The following is a 27,620-nucleotide window of genomic DNA, read 5'->3' on the forward strand; positions in this document are numbered from 1 at the left end:
AGACATTAGGTCAAAGAGGAAATCAAGAGAGAAATTAAAAAATAGCTCAAGACAAACAAAAAGAATTAAAAACACACCAAAATTATGGGATGCAGCAAAAATAATACTGAGGGAAGTTTGCAGTGATCAACTTGTAATGTCTTAAAGAAGAAGGACCTCAAATTGACAACCTAAGTGACAACACACAGAACTAGGAAAAGGGAAAACTGAATCCAAAGCTAACAGAAGGATGGAAGTCACAAAGGTGAGAACAGAAGAAAGGAAATAGAGGAGAAAGACAAAAGATGAAAAGGAGGAGTCAATGTTTTGAAAAAATAAAATTGACCAACCCTTAGAAGACAGAACGCCTGACAGAAGAAAAGAAAGAACAATCAAGTAAAGTAAATGAGAAGTGAAAGAGGAGGCCTCACAATCGATGCTTCAGAAATACGATCATAGAGACCCTCCATCCTCTTGCTCACTAACACACTGGGTGACCCAGCAGACTGAGTAAGTTCCTAGCAACAACCTACCCAGTCTCACTCAGGAGGAAACAGACAACTGAACAGACCAATGACAGATACGGAGGCTAAGTCAGTGATCACAAATCTATCATTTAAAGAAAAAGACCTTTCTAATTTCCACTAGACACACTTAAAACCAGTTACATGCCAAGCCAATCTTTATTTGAGTTATTTACTTAATGTTGAAATACAGCTGATAAAAATATTCATAATGCTCTTTTATGTAGAGAGTTTGAAGGTAAAGTTTCTTGAGAAAACTACAGGTTTTTGTACTTGGTACACAGGGAATGAAATTCTAAAGCACGGAGAATGCGCATTTCTTCACATGATTAGCGCCCCAGTTTTAGCGAATACCTCTGAGAGATGAGCAAATACAATAAAGTGTATGACTAAAGCATCACACTTCACTCAAGACTCATTCTATATAGCCACCCTATCTGCAAATATTTAGTATGTTATTTCTAATACTTCACAGTATCACTGCCATCGATGATAGTAATACTAAATTTCCCTTTGAAAGCATCCTGACTTGCCAATTTCTTTGACTTTCTAATACTAGAACACTTATACAGGTAAACTGAATATGTTAAAAATGAAATGGAAAACAAGGTAAAATTAAGCTAGCATAACAAAATTATTTGACGTACTTGAATATTTGAAGAAGATAAAGTTAGATAAAATTTATTTGAAAAAGTAAGATGTCAACAACTTTAAAAGTAAATAAGGTGCTTGAAAAATGGTTATATGCATTTAAATATAATGTATTTAATATTTATAATTAATTTTATATTTGTATGATTTAGAGATGCTGCAAGTATACGTTTTTACCAAATGAAATGGGTGTATATTAAAATTACTTCGGCGTCCAAGCCTAGATCAATGGCAAACATTGCTAAAAAGAATAAGCTTCTGAGATTAAGAATTAAATCTAAAAGCGGAAAATTTTTATTATCAAATATAAATTACAAAAGTTGTTTTTAGTCAGATTTTTTAAAGGAAAATTATTTCTCAGCATTGCCGGATCTCATAGCACGCACAAGATGGCAACATTCTACATAATACCCACTTTCTCCAGAGGGGTGTGGAGAACCACATTAGGTTTTGGTCAGCTCTGAAGTGGCTGCCACCAGGTTGTTTGTCCTAATTCTCTAATAGTAAATGAACTTGACAAAGATTTCTCTTTTTTTCCACACTTGGACTTTGAAGATTTCATTGTTTGTGGTCAAGTAGATTGATTCAAATAATCTCACAAAGTAAAAGGGTTCATAGCTCAGGGAAGATGCTTTCCGAACATTTCCTGAATTGAGTTTGGATTGTTATCCTCATTAGATCTTTTACTTCTAGTGTTTCTCATACGCCTGCTGCCTCATTAAAACTCATCCTTACAATATGAATCAAGAAATGTGGCCCAAGAAGGATGTTGTTCGTTTTCAAAATAGACAGATAATCTCTGAATTTTTAACTACGAAGACATGCCTTTTATTTTACACACATTGAATAATGCACCTTTCCTGATATAAAATGTTAAGGGCACTTTAGAGCAAGTAGCAGATTAGAATTCCCTTGACTGTCAACGAGTGGTTCCAGCAACATATCGATTATGACTGGCTGTAAAATAAAATTTGTCCCTAGTTTGTGTTATTATTTACAAAGTACAGTATTTGTTTTTTCGTGTGTGAGTAGAAATTTAAACTTACTTTTTGGATATTGTTGAAATCCTCTCTCTCTTTTTCTCTGTATCTCTTTTATTTATTTTAAATCACTTGTAATTCACGTATAGATTCCATGACACTTCATGCCTGGATAGTATATTTATGCTCTGAGTTTTTCCAACAATGGCTTCATAAATATTTTTAGATAAATGATACAATTTAATTTCACTCGTTGAATTTGGTTGTTATATCTTCTTAGTCACTTTTTGACTCTCAACTTGCTTCAACTTTTTTATTTTGTGACATCAATTTCTTATGAACGAATGACAGTTGTCTTATAGCTTGTCCTGCTTCTGGATTTACTTAATGATTTCTTCTTAATTCCATTTATTTCCTATAATTTAGAAACAAGGTTTAAGGAATTAATTATATTTAGATTAACTATTTTAGCAAATATACTTCATGATGTATCATATCAGAAACACCATAAGTAGCTGCTTTTTCATTTCTTTCAACATCATGTGCAAGTTTGTGACAAGGCAAAAATTTTTTTCAGCTTTATTGAGATACAATTGCTAAGGTACATCTTAAAAGGTCTCATCCCCAGAAAAAAAATTGTAGCTACATGAAAATGTGCTTTTACTATCATTTTTAAGTAGTGTCTTGTCTTTGAGGAAAGATAATGAAAATGGACTTCTTTCTTCCCCACATTCAGTAATTCTGTAACATTAGGCTATGTGATAGTCACAAATAAAGGCTTAAAAATGTATTAAATTTTTGCAATTCCTACCTCACTCATGGACTTCATCATGCTTGTTTCATGAGCTTTAACATTTGTGTGACTCAAATATTTCACCAATATCTGAAAGTCAATATACAGCTATTAGCAATAATTTTATCAACAAGCTTTGCTCATGGTATTGGGGTTTTATTCTAATTTGAAATGAAGGTAACCTAAAAGATTTCACAGTTATTAGTCAAGAATATGCTCGATCAGCAATAGCAGTGTGAAAATCAATAAACAGAAACCTCACTGAAAATAGAGTTGAGAGGCCAGAAAGGAGAGCTCTCACATGTATTAACCACTGCAGAGCCCAACAGGAAGAAGACTTCCTCTTCCTGCCCAGTAATAGCCAAGGAGAGACTGTCACAACACAGCCAATGAAAAGCCGCCACGCTTTGATCTCCCAGTCTCCTCCAATGGGCTTTTTGCTTACAATAGCTCTCCCAACTTTCTTTGCCCCTCTATAACAGGGTTTCTCCTCCCCTTGTTGCTCAGGACTTGCATGTGGCTTGCCATAGTTGCAGACTCCAAATTGCAGTTCTTTGCTGATCCCAGGTGAAGCCATTTTGGCTGGAGAAATAATTGGCTGTCTGTTTCCTTAAGGTCAAGACCAGAAACAATGTTGAAGTCACCATGTAATAGAGCCTTCTAAATACTGACACTGAAATCAAATTGTAAATTAAAGCTCTTGTTTAGTTTATCCCTAACATGTGAATGCGTATACAAATGCAAAAATGAGCAGTTTCTTATAGAAAAATGAAATCTAAAATAAAAGTCTCTCTATATCTTGAATCTAACTTACAATTCCCACTGTGTCATTCTATATCGGTCAAATGTTGCCAAAATAATATTGTGAAACAAACTACCCCAAAATTCTGGATCCTGAAATGGGAATCATTCATTTTCATCTGTGCGTTTGTACGTAAGTTTATTTAGGGTGGGCTCATCTGGGCTTAGCTCCAAGCTGGAGATTGCCAGTTTCTTTCATGTGTCTCCCATACTCTATGTATCAGCAGGCTAGCAGAGGCATCTTCTTCTTCTTCTTCTTCTTTTATTTTTTGAGGAAGATTAGCCCTGAGCTAACATCTACCGCCAAACCTCCTCTTTTTGCTAGGAAGATTGGCCCTGAACTAACACCTTTGCCCATCTTCCTCTAGTTTATATGTGGGATGCCTGCCACAGCATGATTTGATAAGTGTGTGTAGGTCCACACCCAGGATCGGAACAGGCAAACCGTGGGCCTCTGAAGTGGAGCACGTGAAGTTAACTGCTATGCCACTGGATGGGCCCCAGAGACATCTTCTTACTGTGGCAATACAAGAACCACATGAAGGGAAGTCCAACTGTGCAAGTCCATTTTAAGCCTCAATTTGCAGAATGTCTGCTAGCATCCTTTGAATCAGGGAACCACATGCCCCAGTCCAAAGACAAAGGTTAGAGAATAACCTCTGCCTCTAAAGGGAGAAAATGCAGGGTTATGTGACCAACTGCCTGGATACAGAAAGGAAAGAAGCATTTGTTCCAATTACTCAATTTAGTACACTTCTGATGTATTGTCCACTCTGGACTCATCAAATGTAAGAAGTATTTCCTGAACTTTCTATAAGCTTTCATGCTTTGGGCATTTAATTTCACTTGCCAATGACTTTTCCTAAATTTGTACTCTTTCCCTCTGTGTCTCCCTCTGTATCTGTCTCTCCCTCTTTCTTAGCCTATGAAAACAACATGAAGTGTCTATTCTCAGTGAGTTATTTTTCAAAACATCTAAATTTTTTTGTCTGTGACAGAGAGCAAAGAGAACAGAAAAAATGTGAAAGTCGGTGAGATATTTCGGGGGAAACCTAAACTAACGAGGAGGAAGAGTACACAAAACAACCTTGGTTACCTGTCCCCCTTAGCGAACAAGTGTGAGGAATGTGCCCGTGCAGGGTTTCCTATTGACCGGGTCCCGGCTTCCTTTGCACATGTAGCGCTGTACAGATATCTGCGCTCATGCTCTCCATCAATAGTGTGCACTGTATTGCACTGTAATTACAATGCAATCCACTGCCGGGAACTGCTGAGAGGCTAATTAAGTAATTTCTACAAATTACTTTTAGATGCTTCAAGGAAAGTAGTTTATGGATGTCAATTATAGTATCGAAGTATTTGCTGCTAGTTATTGTCTGAAAAAGATGACTACTCCCATCTTTGTTTAATGTGTTGAAATTGTCCTTAGTTATATAACATGTTGACAATTTTCCCTATTTTCCTTCCTAGAGAAGTAAATAAAGTTTTGTTCAAATTAACTGTGAACATAGAAATTTTCAAACAAATAAATGGAATATTACCTTAATAGAAATTAATAAAAATAATTAAATAGAAAACAAATCACATGTGATTCTATAGCATCAGAATAATTGTAAAATATCAAAATACTTTATTGAGATGTTAAGGAAACTTCGAGCAGAACTTTGTGTGTCATTAATCATGAAAGACTCTGTTCTTCAAAAGTCGAAGTAATTTTTATTATAATCTTGCTAAGAGAATTCTTTCTGTAAAAACATTTCAACGATGCAATAAATAGACAAAGAATAAATCTATAGAGCTATGCACAGCTAGATACGTGGATAATCCACAGCTTCCTGGATGTGGGAGTAGTTCTACAACTTCATCATTCAGCATTAAAAAAGGAGTATTTTTTAAATATATTTTACAAAACAAAGATACGTGTATGCATCACTTAAAGCGATTAGAAATCTACCAATCTTTTTATTATAGTGGGGGATTCTGTAAACATTTCATAATACTGTAATGAAACGGAAAATGAAAATGACTATGAAAAGTAAGCCAGACGAATTATCACAAAAGGAGGAAAGTCCGCACTATTTCTAAAATAACATTACCCCTTTTCATTTAGAAAATAGTAGGGAATGTCTTCATTAAAACAATTAGTAACTTTGAATTTGGGCACGTTTAAAGAAAATTTCCAAGTATTTCAATATTAAGGAATATAATGTATGCAGAATATTCATGTGTGAATTGTGAACAGAAAAAAATCAGCATATAGAAAAAGGACATTTTGTCCTAGACTTATAGTCTCTTTTATTATATGATATTTATATATTTCTGCTTGTATTTTTCTATTGACACTTCTGCCTAGACTTATCTAGACTTACTTTTAACAGTTTCAAGCTGAATATACCTACACTTATAAGTATGATAAAAATGATGTGATAATGTTTCTCATACACTTTAATGCAAAAAGCTTAATTATATTTCACATTATATCTTAAATATATTGACAGGCCAAAAATACAAAAAAAATGTGTTTTCATGACATATTTTGCATCTCATATCTTAAAACATTTTAACTTACATGGATGAATATGAATAAACATCAATTGAAATATTAATTTTATGTACCAAATTCAACTAATTATCACTCTCAGAAGAAGGCGATCTTTCTTTTGCTTTCTTTTTATTGAGGAAGATTCACTCTGAGTTAACATCTGTGCCAATCTTCCTGTATTTTGTGTGTGGGTTGCTGCCACAGCATGGCTGCTGATGAGTGGTGTAGGTCTGTGCCCGGGAATAGAACCCAGGCCACTGAAGCGGAGTGTGCCAAACTCAACCTCCAGGCGGTGGGGCCAGCCCCTAACTCTTTTTTAAGATTGTAAAAATTGTAAGGGAAAACAAACTTTAGAATACACATACACACACACACACGTATTCACAAAATAGTTCATTTAATAAACATTTACTAATTATTAATTAATAAATGAATGGAATAGTTAATAGATTAAAAATTCTCAGAGTTCTCGAATTATAGCCATTTAAATCAGCATAGCCATAGATGTATTTGGAAAAATTAGCTATACCGTTTTTATGATTATACAAATTTAATTAGCACAACTTGCTCATTAAAAAGGTTATCCATAGCATCAGACTTCAGATTCCCCTAAATTGCTATTGTTATTGGCAAATGAAATTAATAAAATAATATAGGGCAAATAAGAAACCTAGATGTTGTTTCTCTCACTGAATTTAATAGACACTGGCAAGTGACCCTAACCTCCAGGCAAATCCCTTACCCTCTCTGCACCTCAGATCCCGCCACTGTAAAATGAGTGGCTGCGCTGAATGAACACCACATTCACTTCGTTCTCTGAGATTTCCTGCACCTCTGAAAAAGACTTCTGAATAGTAGGATGTAAAAACTCTGATGACCTGCTAAACCTTACATTTCTATTTTGTAATATGTTCATTTCCTAAAAATTTGAAACTTTATTTGTACATTTCCATTATGTTTATTTATGGACTTTTCACTAACGGAATTTTGAGCATATATATCTTCCTAGAGCTTAAAACATTTCTCTCAACTTCACCTTCATCTGACTCACTTTTGCAAATAATTAAATGTCTCAAGGTGTCAAAACTAATTTGTTCACAGTAAGATGTAGCTTGGTTGTTCAGGGTTCTGAAAAGGGAAAGGCTAAAAGGGTTGGCAAATGGATTGCACTGTGAAAAAGGAAGAAACTATGCCCTTAAATTGTATATCTTTAAAACTTTCTTGAAAAAAATAGATCACCTCGTTTGTACTTTCCTATGCTGTGTTATAGCTATGAGAATACACAAGTTGTAAGAGCGTTATCCTAGGAAAATAACATGTACTCTTTTTACGTTTTCTGTTACAGTTTTGATCCTTTAGCTTATAGTTGATTAAAAACAAAGTAAGAGAGAATATTTTAACTAAGAATTTGCCCCATTAAATTTCTTAGTCTTGGAATTACACAATTGTCATTATATTAAATGCTGAGAAGCAAATAATATATAGTCTATGCAAAAACAAAAGCAAACAACACTTATAGACATACCTGAATGTGGATATAGGTCCCTAACCATTAAAAAAAAATCACTGGCTTTGGCTTCCAAGAGGTGAAGTAAATCTTGAAAATTGGAAACTAATTCCACTTTACTGTTCTGAAGTTTTCATATCTTAAATCCATGTTTCTAAAATCTATTTCACATGTATTAATTAACTGAAGTTCAGTGTTTATTCTATTTCTTAACTATACCTAATATCACTTTCTTATTTTATTTATATACTAAAATAGTACATTTTTGCTTCAGATTATTGAATGAATTGGACTTTATTAAACCAATTTAATTCTGATGTTTCCTTCTAATCATATTAATATGGACATCCTATTGCTTTTCACTAGTCAAAGTAGAATATCACTACTTTGATCCTTAGACTCAATACACCTATATACAATTAATCTTATGAAGACAGAATTTTTAAGGAGTACTATTTACTTTTTTTTTTCTGCTTTATCTCTCCAAACCCCCCTGTACATAGTTGTATATCTTAGTTGTAGGTCCTTCTCGTTGTGGGATGTGGGACGCCGCCTCAAAGTGGCCTGACGAGTGGAGCCATGTCCGCACCCAGGATCCGAACCCTGGGCCGCTGCAGTGGAGCGCACAAACTTAACCACTCGGCGACGGAGCCGGCCCAGTATGATTTACTTTTGACCGATCTGAGCGTAGAAGTTTGGTACATTAGAGTCAGAGCTTTCTATCCCTTTCAAGTTTCAAAACATAGGATCCCAACACTCAGAGCTACATTAATATTACAAATAGATTGATGATAATAAATTAAGCTACACAATGAGAAGTAGGATTCTAAATATGTCTACTTATTGAGTATTTTAAACAAGCCAGGCACTGTGTTAATTATGTTATAGATATAATTTTTAATTCTCACAAGCCTTCAAGTTAGGTATTTTTCTTCTCTTCCTTTTTCAGTGAAAGTAATTAACTCACCCAAAATCACACAACTGAAGGTTGACCCAGTATTAGAAGTCATGATTTCTCCAACTCCAAGGCATTTTTTGACTTCTTGATTCTACACACTAATACGTGACAACTATAAATAAAAGAATCGTGTCTCCTGCTTTGCTCAAGTGAGCCCGTCTTTCCTCCTGTTGTCTTAGAAAAATAAATATAGAGCTTTCTTCATTATCGGAAAAATCCTGGCTTGGATGAAAAATTATATGGTGTCCCTAAATATAGAAATTATATAAGGGATTTTTACTTTAATATCTAATCAACAAGGCATTTGTGAAAATCATTAATTAGCTCAGTATAATCTGTATTCCAGTAAAGTCTAGCTCCTTTTCTGCGGTTCCTCAGCTGCTGTTTTCTCATTACGACTGTGCAAAGTGCCAGTCTGTTGTGTCAGGAAACTTATTACTGAAATTGTGGTTGTTTATTACGTTGTTCAGTGCATAGTTCTTTAAGCGGCAAATTGTCCTTTGATTTCTGAAGAAGGCTTTGCCAATTCCAGTCTGCCTGTTCTTGGAATCGAAGAGTCGGGGTAAAATTTAGTTCTGTTTAATCAAGCAACGAGTTCTATGGTTGAGCCCATATGGGTTTTTGTTTGTTTGGATTCTCTATGTAGATACACCTGGGTCAAAGTTCAACATGTTGGCAGGGTAGGAGGTGTATTTTAAATTTTTCCTGGCAATGTCAGTTGAAAAATGGATCTCTCCTCTAGTAGTGCCATAAGATCCTGAAAAACGCCACTAACCCTCACCTGGCCACAGCAGTTAGGGAGCAATTCTGACTAATGACGTGGTCACCTGCTTAGAGCAGGTTATTACACATAAACATCCGTTTCTCGAAGAAGCATCGTGGACCTCTGGCCTTGAATAAAATTTGTAACTCCACATTTCTTTTTAAACTACTTAAGATCTACAATTTCTCTAACTAATGGAAAAAGCAGAATGTAGAGTATGAAGAATAGGTTGTGAGTCATATAGATGCGATTGTTAATCCCTGTCCTGCCACTTATTAGGGTGTGACCTCAGATAAATCTCTTAAACACCTTCAGCCTCCAGGTTCTTATCATCATATAAAGATCTGAGTGCATAATACACTATGCTGTCCAAGGAAGAGGTGATTTATAGCTCAGACAAAGCGTTTATCTCAGGGCCTGGAGCCTAGTACTCGCTCAGTAAAATAGAGCTACTATGGTATGATTGTTACATTGCACACTCAGTTTTAAACATCAAGTTTGCAACTACCCAGAGACACAAAATTGTGAAAATCACAACGTAACTTCCACAGTCTAGATAGATGGACTGTAATGCAGAGTGAAAATACAAACTCAACTATTTTAATTGTAGATGTGAGAACATTTTATAACATTTGAATTCATCCTTAGTATTTATTATCTTCTACTGGTTTCCATACAAAACTATTTTCCTCATTTTCTTAAAAATAGACTCAAATAAATTTTAGGTAAATTAATGCCTTAAACAAAAATCAAGGTATCTGCCTTCTAGTTCCTAGACTGACAATGTGTTCTTTGGGGAAAAAATATCGAATTGATAATTCTTATTCATAAGGAGGAAATGTGTAAAATAATCTGTCCACAACGATAAAGATAAGATTTCTGTTAACTCTTGGAGGAGATGGATTCGTGGCTGCTGAGTTTAATACCTTATGGGGAAAATAGCTGTTAATATTCAGCAACTCTTAGGAATATGCGTTTCTTCCCTAAAATGAAATAAATATGATGGAATATTTACAACAGATAAAAATCAATAACATTTCACCCATGTTATTTCAGAACTAATATGACTCTATGGAAGATCTTCATTCCATAATTTCTTATGTTATAGAAACTTTTTAAAGACTCCTTCACTATATTTTTTTCTCAGTGGTATATTATTTCATGGTGAATACCATTCTAATAATAGTAGTTAAAATTTATGATCCCCATATCAATAATATGATTATGTTTCCAAAGACACAGAGTTTCTTACATGTTTGACAAATAAGTTTTAAAATTTTACTTAATAATTTTGATCTGAGTAAATCACTTTGAAACGACTTCACAGCAGGCCAAGCCCTTTTTCTAAATGCAGTTAAGCTTGTATCCTTAGCAGATCAAGTACAAATACTTCCACTCTGTTCTCTTAACTTTTAACCCACTATTTTTCAACTCCAACTTAAAATTCTCATTTTTCCCTCCTATTTTTTCCAGATAAAAGTGGCCTTCTATATCTAATAGAACAAAGGTTTATCTCAGTTCAGGGAAAATAGTTATTCTAATTGCAAGTGCCATAGAATATGTTTTCTGTAAAAGATGAGATTTGGCTACATACACTCACAAATTAGTTCATCATCCTTTTTTGATCTCTCTAATTTATACCAGGTAGTTCAGCTTCTGATTGCTTGCTAATATTCAGGGACACTGAGCATTAATAAGAAACCATATCCTTTAATTTGCATGAAAACATAGATTCCTATAGAAAGAACAGGAACCTGATTTACATTGCTATTCAGGAAGCTTTGGAAATTATCACGTGTGAAGATGTGTTGAAGAGTTAGGCGTGCACTAAAAGAAACACCTAAACATTACTGTGGGACTTTGCCTTTCCAGCCTCAAACCTTGAACTCCATATCATTGGTTGTGTTCTCTGATGAAGCAAGAATGTGTTTGAAATCAAGAACCACTTTCCTGAGGGCAGCAGAGCTACTTCAGGACCCATGACCGCCTGTGCAAGTAGATTATTAGAAGAGGAAGAAATTCAGATAGACAAAGAGAAATATCAGACAGCATTGGTTAAGAGACAATTAGCAGCAGCATCAGCAGCAATCCATGAAGAGAAAAATAATAGTAATGTACAAGAGTAGTATGAGTCCCCTCCACGTTCCTCCATAAAGATCCTTGTTTTCTGAGAGTAATAGAAACGATACTACGGTGGAAGATATTGGATTTGCATGGTAAAGAAACAGGACTACTTCTTTGGGAAAATGTCTGTGTGTACCCTCTGCCCATTTTTTGATCAGTTTGTTTCTTTTTTTGTCATTGAGTGGTATGAGTTCTTTGTATATTTTGGAAATCAACCCCTTGATTTGCAAATATATTCTCCTGGTTGGTGGGCTGTCTTTTCATTTTGTTCATGGTTTCTTTTGCTTGCAGAAGGTTTTTAGTCTGACATAGTCCCATTTGTTTATTTTCTCTTTTATTTCCCAGGTCTGAGTAGACACGGTATTCAAAAAGATGCTGCTAAGACTGATGTCAAACAGTGTACTGCCTATATTTTCTTCTAGGAGTTTTATGGTTTCAGATCTTACATTGAAGTCTTTAATCCATTTTGAGTTAATTTTTGTGTATGGTGTAAGATAATGGTCTACTTTCATTCTTTTGCATGGGACTGTCCAGTTTTCCCAACACCGTTTATTGAAGAGACTTTCCTTTCTCTATTGTATGTTCTCAGCTCCTTTGTCAAAGATTAGCTGCCCATAGATGTGTGGTTTTATTTCTGGGCTTTCAAATCTATTCTATTGATCTATGTGTCTGTTTTTGTGCCAGCACCATGCTGTTTTGATTACTATAGCTTTGCAGTATTCTTTGAAGTCAGGGATTGTGATGCCTCCACTTTGGTTCCTTTTTCTCAGTATTGCTTTGGCTATTTGGGGTCTTTTATTGTTCCATATAAATTTTAGGATTCTTTGTTCTATTTCTGTGAAGAATGTCATTGGGATTCTGACTGTGATTGCATTGAATCTAGATTGCTTTCACTAATATGGACTTTTTTTTTTTGGAGCAAGATTAGCTTTGGGCTAATGTCTGCTGCCAATCCTCCTCTTTTTGCTGAGGAAGACCAGCCCTGAGCTAAGATCCGTGCCCACCTTCCTCGACTTTATATGTGAGATGCCTAACACAGTATGGCCAAGCAGTGCCATGTCCATACCCGGGATCCCAACCGGCAAACCCTGGGCCGCCAAAGCAGAACATGTGCACTTAACCACTGCACCCCCTGGCCAGCCCCTGAGCATTGAAACTATGTGTATTCTTCCAATCCATAACATTGAATATCTTTCCATTTCTTTATTTCTGCTCCAAAGGATATGAACAGACATTTTTCCAAAGAAGATATCCAGATGGCCAACAGACACATGAAAAAATGTTGAACATCACTAATTATTGGGGAAATGAAAATCAAAACTATGAGATATCACCTTACGCTGATCAGAACGGCTATAATTACCAAAACAAAATGTAAAAAATCTTGGAGAGGATGCGGAGCAAAAGGAATACTCATATACTCCTGGTCGGAATGCAAACTGGTGTAGCCACTATGGAAAACAGTATGAAGAATTCTCAAAAAGTTAAAAATAGAATACCAAACAACCTACCTATCCCGCTACAGGATGTTTATCCAAAGAACTTGAAGTCAACAATTCAAAGAGGTTTATAAATCCCTATGTTCACTGCAGCATTATTCACAATAGCCAAGACATGGAAGCAAGCCACACAGAGAAAAACCAATACTGCATGATTTCCCTCGCATGTGGAAGACAAACAAACATATGGACAAAGAGAACACATCAGTGGTTACCAGAGGAGAAGGGTTGGAGGGCTGGAAAAAACGGGTAAACAGGCACATATGTATAGTGACAGATAAAAACTAGACTATTAGTGGTGAGCATGATGCAGTCTATACAGAAACTGATAAGCAATAATGTACCATGAAATTACACAATGTTATAACCCCCACTATGACCTCAATAAAATAATTGAAAAGAAACAAAAGAGTGCTGATGTTCAGAGAAGTGTCTTTATGTGTATCTACTCACCAGCAAGTGAAGTATTCCTTCACTTCCAAGTTTTAATTCTAACTTAATTTAAAGTACTAACAATTTCTATTAGCAAACAAAGGGTTCTTCCATTTATTAAATTCTGAATATGTGCTATGAATTCTTTGGTGAATTTATGGCTAAATTTTTATTTTTATCGTTATACCAATCTAAAGGCAATTAAAATTGCTATCACTCCCTCAGAGGAGGAACTAACTCTTTTCTCGTGTCACACAATCCTTGAGATGTAGAGCCAGGATTAATTGTTGCGGATGAGATACTAAAGCACAGGTTTCCACGATCCCATGGAAGAAATATTCCCATGATATTCCTTTTGTTGTTAAAAAAAACGATATCAAATGTAAAAATGTAAATAGGCTTACATAATTTAAATATCATATTAAAATGTACAATTTGTCTCTAAATAGAAAATATTTTTCTGGGGCAATTTAAACCAGAAAAGGAGAACAGGAGGAAATAAAGGCAATGGTGAAAGATAGCTCTCACCGGCTTTTAACATTCATTTTTATTAATTTAATCCTGAATGTGTACATAGGGTATTCTAGATAAGAGACAGATTTCTCATGAAATGCCTCCCAGTAAGTAATATGTCTGTTGGTGCCCGTTGCCCTAGTCCTTACCCCTAGAGCAACCTGATGAGAGCCAGGTCAGTTATCCTAATGAGTAGCTGGACACTTCATAGGCAAGATATGGGGGAAAATGACACACTTCTGCTTATAAAGGGGAAGGGGGCAGTTGTTCCCTCCTGAAATATAATGGGCCTGAATCCTAACTGAACCCTTTGGCATGTAAATAATCTCTCCGGGAGTCAGACAGCCTCATGGTTTTGGCTTTTACCAACTAGAGGTGTCTCCAACCCTTGCGTCTTATTTCTCCTTGAAACGACAGTCCCTAGGGAGATGTCTCAGTGGTCCACCCTGACTAACTTAGGTGCCCATCTTAGGGTGTAACCATTTGGCTTTGGGAGATAAGAGAACTTTTAAACAAATGGATATGGATTTAATCCTTATAGTACATGGATGTTTCTTAGAGAAGTGAAAGCAAATGTTCTCCCATTTTACAGCGCGTGTTTCTGTGGCTCAGGAGACTAGGCCTTTTACAGGAGCACAGAGAATTTGCCAGCAGCAGCAGAACTGTGTTTGGAAATGAGCAAGTGGCAAAGTGTTGAGAAGGGAAAAGATCTTTTGAAGACCTGTGGTAAAGCATTGTTGGCTATATGATTTGGGGAAACTTTATAACTGGCACGACATTCTCCTCTACTCTTAACAATTGTTGGAAAATTTTCTCTTGTAAACTAAGCAAGATCAGGCTTAGGTTAATTTACTCAGGTGGAGAAGCATGCTTTCTCTTGTTCACTGTACGATGTGTGAGAAAGTAGAGCGGCCCTCTCCTCTTTTCCCCTTAGTGGGCCAATGAAAATGCCCCAGTGCATCCCCAGTTTATGAGTACTCAAGGCTACTAATTCTCAGTCTGCCAAACATTCATCACATATCTAAAATGCATGAAGTGTGTGAGGTTCCAATTTTTGAAGGTATCTGAATAATTAAAGTTTCATTATTCCAAAGATCATATAGTGAAATGTGTTGATAGGTTAACAGATTACTTAGGAATAAAGTGCCAAAGGCACTGTCACGATGTTCTCTTCTGAAGGCCATGCCCACAGCCAGCTCTGTGCCACAACACCGTCTAAATCGCTATACTGGGATGGGTTTAGGTACCTACCACATCATAGGTCAAGAGTGCTAACCACTGACTCGTGGATCTGAAGCTTCTTATTACAAAGCTAATGCATTGTACAGATTGCATCATGCCACATGGGTCTAAGAAAAAGCACAGTGCTTATTGTTTTGCTCAAGATTTTGTGGAAAATCGTAATGCTGGATTTTGTCCAAACTTTAATTCTTTGTGAATCTTCTTTCCGTAAAATTGTCCACTTTGTAAAATGAATCTAGAATCTGAAATACAGGGCCTTAATATCATTGTCTTTGAACTTCCTTTTCTCAGCATTATCCTTGCAATTAGAGAAAAAAATGATTATTTTATTGACAACCTCTAATAAAGCTCCTTTTATTGCCCCTTTTTTTTCTGCGCAAAAAACTGCCTGCATTTTATCTGCCCCAGCACTATAAAGTATTCTGCAGGATCATTTCTCATTCTTCATAAACCGGCAGCATGCCCCAAATCAACAGTGACTGGAGTTGCTTGTCTCTAGGTCAGTTTGCTCAAACAGTTAGAACTTGTTTGTCATAAATCAGTTGAGTCCACACGCAGAGATTGATATTAATGCTTTGTTAAGAGATTTTCAGTATGGTTATTTTATACATTGCTGGTTTTGTTTGCAAAATTTAACCAGTGAAAATTGCTCCTCAAGACTCAGAAGCAGGCAACGCCACAAAGTTTACTGTCCTAAGTGGAAGTAATTGCACTCAAATTGACCCAACCTGGAATAGGAAAACATTTAGTTACAGTAATGTTCCTTTCCCTTCTCCTCCCACATGATGATCAAGGCCTTGATGCTTACCACATCAAAAATATTAAGGAAAGGCCTGTGATCTTTTCTATTGGTGTCATCCATTTTCCTTGTGCCAAGCTCAGAGCTTAGTCATGCAGATATTTGTCATATCTTCCAAGGTCAACTCACATTGTGTTCTGTCTCCAGGTCTCATGCAGCCTGTAAGAGATTTTCCATTTCTCATGGTCTTTGTTTGAACTTCTCCGTGACATTCCACACTGGCATCTCTACATTGGTTTGTTCCGAGGGCTTACATACTCATTTTGTAGAGAAGTGTCCCCTCTGCTTGAGCACAATATTAAGAAAATATTGTGAAAGTTTCTCACAATATTTTCTTAATATTTCAACAGGCGTAATGGTAAAAATACAACATTCAAAATGGTTGAAATCCAGATACAGTAGTGTTTACAAGGTAAAATAAAGCCATATATGATAATATTGGAGAAGACAAATGTCATAAAATCAATGGTCTGACATTCCTGGTTAAAACACTTTAAAAAGGGGGGGAAATTATACAAAAGGTAAACAAATAAAAGAAACTAATAAAGAACAGGAATCAATGGAATAGAAAATAGAAAAACAATGAAGAAAATTAATAAAATGAAAAACTGATTATTTAAAAATATCAATAAGAGGGATGAACTTCTAATTAGGCTAATACAAATATGAGCAAAGGCAAAAATTAATAGTATGGAGAATGGAGGAGGGAACTTCCATAGTTATTAAGACATTAAAAAGATAATAAAGAGATGGTATTAAATTTTATGCCAGAAAATTTGACTACTTGGATGAAATATGCAAACTATTTGAAAGATACAAATGACCCATGAAGAAATAGAAAATCTGAATATCTCTATATGCATGAAAAATAATAAAAAATTTTTTGTTGAGTAAGCAACTTCCCACAAAGAAACTTCTAACGTCTGAAGAAAGACAAATATAATTCTTAAACAGACTCAGAAAATAAACTTGCCTTGTTAGAAACGTTAAGAAGTTCTTCAGAAAGAAGGAAAATGCTGTGAGTCAGAAAATGGGTCTTTCAATAGACGAACGGATGAAAAAACTGCGGTACATGCACACACTGGGATATTTTCATAGAAAAAAATAAATGAGCTATCAAGCCACAAAAAAAACCATGGAGGAACTTTAAATTTATATTTCCCAGGGTAAGAAGTCGGACTGAAAAGTCTACATATTATATCACTCCACTTAAATGGCATTTTGGAAAAGGCAAAACTACAGAGACGTTAAAAAGATCCGTGGTTGCCAGTGGTTTTGGGGAGAGGGGAGGAGGGATGAATATGTGGAAAACAAGGACTTTTAGGGCAGAAAAATTACTCTGCACACTATTGTAATCGTGGATACACAATATTATGCATTTGTCAAAATCCATACAACCGTACAGCACAAAGCATGAATCCTAACAAAATTAATTTTAGTTACTGATAAAGTGTCAATATTGGTTGTTCTTCACTTGTAACAAATGCACCATACTGAAAGAAAATGTTAATCACACGGGAAACTGTGGGTTTGGGAAGGAAGTACACGGGGACTCTCTGTACCATCCACTCTCATTTTAAATCTTTACAAAAGTAACTGACCAAGTTAATATGGAGGAAAAGAACTATCTTGACCTCCTTTACGCAATATCAGATCAAATCAGTCGTTGATAAACTTTGTTTTAGCCTGGTTAAAACAGAGTAGTACAGCTTGAAAAAATTGTGTGTTATTCCAGGGACGCAAGGTTTGTTTAATATATGAAAATTAATGCACTTCACTATATTAAAATAATATATAAGAAAAGACATGATCATTTTAATAGAGGCAAAGAAACCATGTGAAAAAACTTTTAAAAATTCATGGAAAACCTCTCAGCAAACTAAGAAGAGAAAGACAAATGCTCAGTGGTGAAAAAATAATAATAATGATTTCTACCTAAAATCTTAAACAATGCAAGTCTATACTTGTCACCATTCCTTTTCAACTTTGACCAGATATCAGTGTAAAAAGATGAGAAAGAAGAAACGGAACATAAAATTCGAAAGGAACAAGTCGAACTCTGTTTTTCTAGAGATGATGTGATCATCTATATAGATAATCCAAAGGAATCCAAACAATGAATACTAGAAACAATAAGTAATTTTATTAAGTAGCAAGACACAAAGTTAATACACAAAAGTCAAATTTACTGCTATACCTCTCAATGGGCAGGTAGAAAATAAAATAAAAAGTAACATCATTTACAAAAGCATAAAATTAAAATTCTAGGAGTAATTTAATTGGCAATTTATAAGATGTGTCCACTGGAAGTTAAAAGTAAAAGACTCAGAGAAATTAAAGATAGAGTAAAGAAATAAATATACAATTCTATCAACTGGAATACTTGACATAAAGATGGCAATTCTTCCCTGAGTTCATCTATAGATTAAATGTAAGCCTAATTGAAATGGAAATTCTAGCAGGATCTTTAAAATATATAAGAAACTGAATCTAAAACATATTTGCTAAGTCAGAGGTCCTAGAATATACAAAATGATTCGATTAAAGGAAAATACTTGAGGACATATATTTCCTGTGTTTAATAGTTACTACTAAGCTATATGGAACAAAACAGTATGCTGCTGGCATATGGATTCATGGATGAAGGAGTTGAACAAGCTACAAAGTCTGGAAATACATCCCCTCTTACGTGATAAATTGGCATTCTACAAAGATACTAAGATTTGTATGGTAAAATGAAAATGACTGTTAATATCAAATATCTGGCAGTTTTTATAATGTTAAACAAACACCAGATGACCCCACAATCCCACTCTAGGTATTTAACCTAGTGAAATGAAAACCTACGTCCACACAAAATCTGTTCGCAAATGTTTATACCAGTGTTTTCTCACAGTTGCCCCAAACTGGAAACAACCCAAATGTCCTTCAACCAGTAAGTAGATAAAGAAACGATGGTGCAGTCGTACCATTGGATACCATGCAACATTAAGAAGGAACCAACTGTTAATGCTCACAAATACTTGGATGAATCTCAAAGGTAATAAGCAAAGTGAAAGAAGCCAGACTCAGAAAGCTGCACACCATGTGAATCCGTTTATGTGGAAACAGAGAAGGCAAAACTACAGGATGGAGAAGAGACCAGTAACTTCAGGGTTAGAGATGGGGAAGGCATTTGACTATAAAGAGCAGCTCAATGATATTCTGGAAGACGACAAACTGTTCTGTATCTTGAGTGTGGTGGTAGTTTACACAATCATATGCATTTGTCAATTCTCACAGGGCTGTGCCTCTCAAGAGAGTGAATTTCACTTTAGGTAAATTACAGATAATTTTTTACAAGCAAAGAATAATGCACATTTCTGCCTATTTTCTTTCTTGGTGTGTCTTCTTTGCACCTTCCTCCCCAGTTTCTGTTGTCAAGAGAAGGCAAAGGTAATATATACGATTGTAACCTGTGGTGTCTTGCCATGAGAAAACATGTCATATACAAACTGGAACTAGGCAGCATTAAGGTTCTTTCCAAAATGATGGGCAGGGTTTAGGTCAAACAAGATTTAGCAATGAAGAGATCCATTACTGCCTCTAGGCCTGAAAGAACAAAGGAGGAAGCAGTCTCCGGACTTGGAAAGAAAGTCATCTGGTGAGGGCTGCCTGGGGCCCTCAGTCCAGGGAAGCACCCTACCTGCAGTGCCCAGCCCAGGGACCAGAGGGAAGAAATATCCTGAGGGCCCTCTTCTTCCTGCAGGTGGCTGACGCTTGCAAAACTTAACCAGAAACTGTGAAGCAAGAGTTCCCACCAGTGCGGTCCAAGCAGGTCAGCCTCACTGGGCACAGAGCCAGGCAGAAAATGGGGACATATATCTGGATGGGCAAATGGAGGCCATCCAGCAAAACCATAGCATTTCCAATAAGGAACTGAAGGAATAGAATCCATATTATTAAAAAAAAAAAAAAAAAGCTGAAACACCTACTGTTAGTTATCCCATCTTTTGTAGCTCCTAAGAAGCTCCTGTTATTTCAGGATTACATATTCACACTAGCCTTTGTATTACTAGGAAATCGTGTGTAACGATGCATACTACAACATTATTTTTCAAATAAAAGTGAAATTTTGTAAATATATACTAAAATGATCAAATATAGATAAATTATCTAACTTTTTTTTTGCTGAAAGCTATTCAAGGAAATTCCTTGTACTTTTTACAAAACAGACTATTCTTTTAGATATTTTTTCAGACATAAATTTGTATCTAACAATAGATATTGGGTTTCGCTTGTCTTTTCTCCTTTTAGTCTGTCACTTTTTATCCTATATCCAGAAACTCTGCACATCTCATCAAATCCCATAGCTTCAACCGTAATCTGTGAGTGTGTAACGGACACATCTTCCCCACTCGCCTTCACCTCCTTGCATTCTCCAGTCATAATGTCCTTCATTGGATGACATTTCCACCTAAGTACTGAAGTCACATTCTCATCAAAACAGTTCAATACAAAGCTCATCACACCCTCTTCTCCATGAAGAGACATTCTTTTTCCTTCATCCCATGAAGAGACAACCTTCTTTCTAGCTTCTCTTTTCATTAATATTCCATAAATAGGGCATGGGGTATTTATCTATGGCACCTTTTCAGAAAGATTGTTGTGAAGAATAAAAAGATAAAGAATGTGAAATATTCTGCTAAAACGTTAAATAAAAATGTTTTGAGATTTTATATTCCATATTTTCAATGTATAATAAAGATTGGCGTGGATTAGGAAAACTAGATTTATTTTTCAGACACACTCAGTGTCTTCAGTGATCTATTTTTATGTTATTCATGTTTAAGACGTTTCAGAATTTAAATTTCCAACATTTGGCGTTTACTTGAAAACATATGTACTGTCTATAGTAATTTGCTCACTAATAGGTTGGGTACCTTTTTATACATATGTCACATTTCTAAAATTTATTTGGCCACTTCCTATGTTAGAGGCTTGCTAAATTTATCTCAACATTTTTAATAAGCACATGCTTATTTGCAGAATATCAGCATCCATATAAATTGCTTACAAAATATGGCTCTGTATTTTATATTAAAACATAAATATAGGTGATACCTTTGTTAATGATTCAAATAATATCCAGTGATATTATAAATTTGATATTTTCACATTTAATTGATTTTTTTTACATTTTAAGATTACGTGCTGTAAAAATGTCACATTCTATTTATTCAAGTGACTTTTGATTTCTCCATCTTGATTCAATGACAGATGCTGTCAATGTTTTCTACATTTGGTCACTAAAAAATATGTTTTGTTTGAATTACCAATGCTTCTACTTTTAACGTGACTATCCTAATTTAGCAGCTAGCAGAATAGTTTCCACATTTTCAATTTATTGTGCCCAGTGCACTAGATTCATTTATGAATACCTTTGTTAATGTCAGCTCCAGCTGAAAATTCTCAGAGGCTCAGTATAGTTTTCAGATTAAAATTGAAGCTCCTTCCATTAGTTCTTTTTTTATGGCTGAAAATATCTTCTTTTTTTTCATTTTCCATTCTTTTAATTTCAACTTGTATCTTTTTTTATTGTGGTAACACTGTTTTATAAAATTATATAAATTTCAGGTGTACATCATTGTCTTCTGATTTCTGTGTAGATCACATCATGCTCATCACCCAAAGACTAATTACAATCCATCCCCACACACATGTGCAAATCACTACTTTCACCTCCTCCCTGTCCCCCTGCCCTCTGCTAACCACCAATCCAATCTCTGTCTCTATGCGTTTGTTGGTTTTTTATTTTGTTTTGTTTTCCCAGTAATCTTACTGAGATCACAATGGTTTATAACATTGTGTAATTTAGGGTGTACAATATTATTTATCAATTTCTGAATACACTTCATCGTGCTCATTCTCAGCGGTCTAATTTTTATCCATCGCCATACATATGTACCCCTCTGTCCCTTTCGCCCACCCAGCAACCTCCTTCCCCTCTGGTAACCACTAATCTGTTCTCTTTATCCACGTGTTTGTTATCTTCCACATATGAGTATTTGTCTTTCCCTGTCTGGCTTATTCCACTTAACATCATACCCTCAAGGTCCATCCCTGTTGTTGGAAATGGGACAATTTTGCCTTTTTTATGGCTGCATAGTATACTATTGTGTGTATATATATACCACATCCTCTTCATCCATTCATCTGTAGAAGGGCACTTGGGTTGCTTCCACATCTTGGCTACTGTTAACAAACTTGCAATGAACATAGGGGTTCATAAATCTCTTTGGATCATTGACTTCAGATTCTTTGGATAAATACCCAGTAGTGGGATAGCTGGATGGTATTGTATTTCTATTTTTAATTTTTTTAGAAATCTCCATACAGTTTTCCATAGTGGCTGCACCAGTTTACATTCCCACCAGCAGTGTAGGAGAAGTCCCTTTTCTCCACAACCTCTTCAACATTTGTTGTTTTTTGTCTTGGTAACTATAGGCATTCTGACTGGTGTAAGGTGATGTCTCATTATAGTTTTGATTTGCATTTCCCTAATAATTAGTGATGTTGAACATTGTTTCACGTGTCTGTGGGCCATCTGTATATCTTCTCGTATTTTCAACCTAAATGTCCATTCTGGCTTTTTCTGCCCCTTCTGTCTAATAATAAGAAGGAGGAGGAAGAGGGAGAGGAGGGGGAGGGGAAGGGAGGGGGAGGGAGAGGGGAAGGGAGGGGGAGGGGGAGGGGAGGAAAAGAAGAAAGAGCGTCAGTTCACTTGAACTGCACATTGATCACCAAGTGCATTATTTCATGGCCTCAGCTTTGTGGTTTTTTGAATTGCTGTTTCTTCGAACACGTACTTCCACACTTTCTATACCTATGAAAACCCATTTTATACTACAAGGTCAAATGATACCATGTCCCCTAATAAATTCAATTTTCCTTCTTCGAAAAACCGGGATCATTTTCTACTACTGTGCATCTCATCATATATAACCAACTCTGGAAGAGCCTCCATAACAGCTTATTGCCTAATAAAGCTTAAATTCCTTCAATGCAAAGTTTTTTCTATTTACATATTAAGACAAACCTAAATAAACCCACACGTAGCTATTTAACACACCTTGATTTGATTTGACGATACATCACCATCTAGACTATCATTTAAATGTGTATTTGTTAGGATCCTGCTCTCTCATATTGCTTCTTCTTGAAAAATACTGCTCTTTCAGATGACTGAGCTACAGAGTGATGGTAATGACTCATACATTCTCCTGAAAGTCTTAACCATGGAATCCTCTTGATTCTCTATGCTTTTCACATTCAACTTTAAATGAAATTTGACAATTATACCTTTCTTTTTTGTAACAAGCCTTTTTATTTTTAGTCCACTCCGCCAGAGTGGGAAAAAGTGGCAGCTCGCCGCACTGCTCAGCCCTGGGGGCACCCCCCCCCAACTGAGGCGCCCGACCGCCAGCTTGGGTCAAAGTGGCAGCCTGCCGCGCTGCTCAGCCCTGGGGGCCCTACCCACCCGCTCGGGCGGCCGACGGCCAGAGTGGGTCAAATTTGCAGAACGCCACGATGCTCAGCCCTGGGGGACCTCCCCACCCACTCAGGCGGCCGACAGCAAGACTGGGTCAAAGTGGCGGCCCGCCGCACTCCTCAGCCCTGGGCACCCCCATCCACTCAGGCGGTTGAGCGACAGAGTGGGTCAAAGTGGGAGTCCGCCACGCTGCTCAGCCCTGGCGGCCACCACCCCACTCAGGTGGCCAACAGCCAGAGAGGGTCAAAGTGGCACCCCGCCGCACTAGTCAGCCCTGGCGGCCCTCCCCCCCCACTCAGGCGGCCGACCGCCAGAGTGGGTCAAAGTGGCAGCCCGTCGCCGTGCTCAGCCCTGGGGGCCCCACCCCAAATCAGGCGGCCCACCGACAGAGTGGGAAAAAGTGGTAGCCCGCCGCGCTGCTCAGCCCTGGCAGCCCCAACCCACTCAGGCGGCCGACCACCAGGCTGGGTCAAAGTGGCAGCCCACCACGCTGCTCAGCCCTGGGGGCCCCACCCCCACTTAGGCGGTCGACGGCCAGAGTGGGTCAAAGTGGCATCCCACAGTGCTGCTCTGGGGTCCCTCCCCCCAGTCAGGCGGCCGACCGACAGAGTGGGTGAAAGTGGAAGCCCGCTGCGCTGCTCAGCCCTGGGGACCCCCGCCCATTCAGGCGGCTGACCGCCAGAGTGGCCCATAGTGGCATCCCGCAGGGTTGCTCAGCCCTGGGGACCCCGCCCCCCCACAGGAGGCCATCCACCAGAGTGGGAAAAACTGGCACCCCGCCACGCTGCTCACCCCTGGCGGCCCCCTCCACTCAGGTGGCCGACCGCCAGAGTGGGTCAAAGTGGCAGCCCGCCGTGCTGCTCAGCCCTGGGGGCCGCCCCCCCTACTCAGGCGGCCGACGGACACAGTGGGTCAAAGTGGCAGCCTGCCGTGCTGCTCTGCCCGGGGCCCCACCCCCTCCAACTCAGGCGGCCGAAGGCGAGAGTGGGTCAAAGTGGCAGCCCGCCACTCTGCTCAGCCCTGGCGGCAACCCCCCACTCAGGCGACCGACCAGCACAGTGGGACAAAGTGGCAGACTCCCCGCTAGTAAGCCCTGGGGGCCCTCCCCCCCCACACACACTCAGGCGGCGGACTGCCAGAGTGCGTCAAAGTGGCAGCCCGCCGCCCTGCTCAGCCCTGGAGGCCACCCCCCACTCAGGTGGCCAAACGCCAGAGTGGGGCAAAGTGGCAGCCCGGCGCGCTGCTCAGCCCTGGCGGCCCCACCACACACACTCAGGCTGCTGACCACCAGTGTGGGAAAAAGTGGCAGCCCGCCGCGCTGCTCAGCCCTGGAGGCCGCCGCCCCCACTCAGGCGGACGACCGACAGAGTGGGTCCAAGTGGTAGCCCGCCGCGCTGCTCAGACCTGGAGGCCCCACCCCCTATCAGGCGGCTGAGGCTCAGAGTGGGAAAAACTGACATCCCGCCGCGCTGCTCACCCCTGGGGGCCCCCCCAAACTCAGGTGGCCGACCGCCAGAGTGGGTCAAAGTGGCAGCTAGCCGCGCTGCTCAGCCCTGGGGGCCGCACCCCCACTCAGGCGGCCGACCGCCAGAGTGAGTCAAAGTGGCAGCTCACCGCGCTGCTCAGCCCTGGGGGCCCTCCCCACCCACTCAGGCGGCCGACCGCCAGACTGGGTCAAAGTGGCAGCCCCTCGCGCTGCTCAGCCCTTGGGGACCCCCCATCCACTCGGGCGGCCGACGGCCAGAGTGGGTCAAAGTGGCAGCCCGCCGCGCTGCTCAGCCCTGGGGGCCCCCACTCAAGCTGCAGACTGTGTAAATGGCAGCCCCTGTGGCTGGGAAGTGCTTTGCATCTACAGAAGCCTCTGGAACTCGGGCTATGTTCTATATATTATACAGAATCCAGCACAAAATGTTCCTCCAAGAACCCATGCAAAAGTCGCCCATCCTATTCCGCTGTCTCCCTTCTAGAGGGAACCACTATTCCGATTCCCCTGGGGTTTTTGGGGGGGTTTTTTTGATGCCTCTTTGTTGTTAAAATCCCACAGGTAGATTTTCTTAACACTGTATTTTTAATATTATTTTAGAACATTATCAAAAGTATAAACTGTACATTTTCTGTTTTGATTTGTGTTTTCAATGAATATTATGTTTCTAGATTTTACAGCTTTGTTGAGGTATAAGTGATATAGAAAGAACGGCACATATTTAATGCGTACAATTTGTTTAATTTAGATGTATGATAATAGCGCAATCAATGTAATAGCCATATTCAACAACTTCCAGAGCTTCCCTCTGTCCCTTTGTGGGCTTTTTGTTTTGTTTTGTGTGTGACATTTATTTTCTTGGTGGTGAGAACACTTACCATGAGATCGGTTACCCTCTTAACAAATATTGCAGTGTTCTGTGCTCCCATACCATATTGTTAACTATAGACCCTGTGTTGGGCATATCTCTAGAATCCATTCATCTAGTACAACTGAAACTTTGTATTCACTGAATAATAACTCCCCGTTTCCCCCCCAAAGCCTCTGGCAACCTCTATTGTATTTTCTATTTCTATGAGTTTAAGTATTTTAGACATTTCACTTAAGTAGATTCATGTAATATCTGTCCTTCTCTGACTGGCTCCAGGGTCATCCATATTGTCACAAATTTCAAGATTTTATTCTTTTTCAAGACTGAATAATATGCTGTTGTACGTATACACCACATTTTCTTTATCTCTTCATAGGATGATGAGTTATTTTTATATCTTGGCTATTGTGTATAGTGCTGCAATGAACACGAGAATGCAGATATCTCTTCGAGATACTAGTTTCATTTCCCTGGTACATATACCAGAGATGAGATTTATAGATGATACGGTATTCTATTTTGAATCTTCTGAGTAATCTCGATGCTGCTTTCCATAGCAGTTGCACATTACATTCATACCAACAGTATATGGGGATTATAATTTCTCCACAACCTTGCCAACCCATTATCCTTTGTTTTTTTTTTTATAAAAAACATTCTAACAGGTGTGAGGTGATATCTCATTTTAGTCCTGATTTGCCCTTTCCTGGTAATGAGTCATATTAAGCATCTTTTCATATACCTGTTCATTTGTCTTCTTTGAAGAAATATCTATTCAAGTTTTTTGCCTATTTCTTAATTGAACATTTTTTGTTTTTGCTATTGAGTTGTAGGATTTCCTTGTATATTTTGGAAATACATGATTTCCAAATTTTTTTTTTCTGTTTTGTAGGTTGCTCTTTCATTCTGTTGATTGTTTCCTTTGCTCTGAAGAAGCTTTTCAGTTTGATATAGTCCCATTTGTCTATTTTTGCTTTTGTTTTCTGGGCTTTTGGTGTTCTATCCAAATAATCTTTGCCAAGACTTATGTCAAGAAGATTTGCCCTGCTTCTCCTAGTTGAACAGTTTCATGGTTTATGTTTAAAGCTTTAATTCATGTTGAGTTGATGTTTGTGTATGATGTACAGTAGGGAAGGCCTAGCCAGCGCAATTAAGCAAGAAAAAGAAATAAAGAGAATCCAAATTGGAAAGGAAGAAGTAAAATTATTTGTTTGAAGATGACGTGATCTTATATGTAGAAAGCCCTGAGGACTGTACAAAATTAATACAAAAACATTATTAGAATAAGTGCGCTCAGTAACGTTGCAGGGCACAAAATCAACATACGAATGCCAGTTGCTTTTATATACACGAACAATGAGCCATCTGAAAAAGATGCTTTTAAAAATCCAATTTACAATAGCATCAAAAATAATAAAATACTGAGGAATAAATTTAACCAAGGGGGTGAAAAATATGTACGCTGAAAATGATAAGTTAATGATGAAAGAAATTTAAGAAGCCACAAATACATGGAAAGGTATCTCATGTTAATGAATTCGAAGACTTAATATTGTCAAAATGTCTATAGTAGCCAAAGCAATCTACACATTCAGTGCTATCACCATCAAAATCCCAGTGGCATTCTT

General features: G+C 37.9%; 1 protein-coding gene across 1 annotated transcript in view; it reads right to left on the reverse strand.

The window, feature by feature from the left end:
* LOC123285602 (ral guanine nucleotide dissociation stimulator-like) overlaps window positions 1-27,620 on the reverse strand; it is a 372,006-nt gene that overhangs the window by 16,464 nt on the left and 327,922 nt on the right. The gene's annotated exons all lie outside the window — the stretch shown is intronic.

The sequence above is a fragment of the Equus asinus genome, chromosome 5 (genome assembly GCF_041296235.1).
Source record: "Equus asinus isolate D_3611 breed Donkey chromosome 5, EquAss-T2T_v2, whole genome shotgun sequence".
Taxonomy (NCBI): domain Eukaryota; kingdom Metazoa; phylum Chordata; class Mammalia; order Perissodactyla; family Equidae; genus Equus; species Equus asinus.